The sequence below is a fragment of the Sinocyclocheilus rhinocerous genome, unplaced genomic scaffold (genome assembly GCF_001515625.1).
Source record: "Sinocyclocheilus rhinocerous isolate Xijiao unplaced genomic scaffold, SAMN03320098_v1.1 scaffold2164, whole genome shotgun sequence".
In the NCBI taxonomy this organism is placed as follows: Eukaryota; Metazoa; Chordata; class Actinopteri; order Cypriniformes; family Cyprinidae; genus Sinocyclocheilus; species Sinocyclocheilus rhinocerous.
In genome coordinates, this window is record NW_015652161.1 from 1,531 (window position 1) to 1,901 (window position 371).

Consider the following 371-nt stretch of genomic DNA (forward strand, 5'->3'; position numbering starts at 1 on the left):
GTTTAATATTTATATTATTTATTTATCCTTTTTTAAAGCAGAATCACTCAGGTTAAATCTGATAGGTATTGCATTCTGTGACATTTATAATTAAGTTGGGATAGAAAATAGAAATGTGTGTGTGTGTGTGTCTATGAGAGAGAGTGTGTGTGTGTGTGTGTGTATGAGAGAGAGTGTGTGTGTGTGTGAGTGCGTGTGTGTGTGTGTGTGTGTGTGTGTGAGTGTGTGTGTGTGTGTGAGTGAGTGAGTGAGTGTGTGTGTGTGTGAGTGAGTGAGTGAGTGTGTGTGTGTGTGAGTGAGTGAGTGAGTGTGTGTGTGTGTGAGTGAGTGAGTGAGTGTGTGTGTGTGTGAGTGAGTGTGTGAGTGTGTGT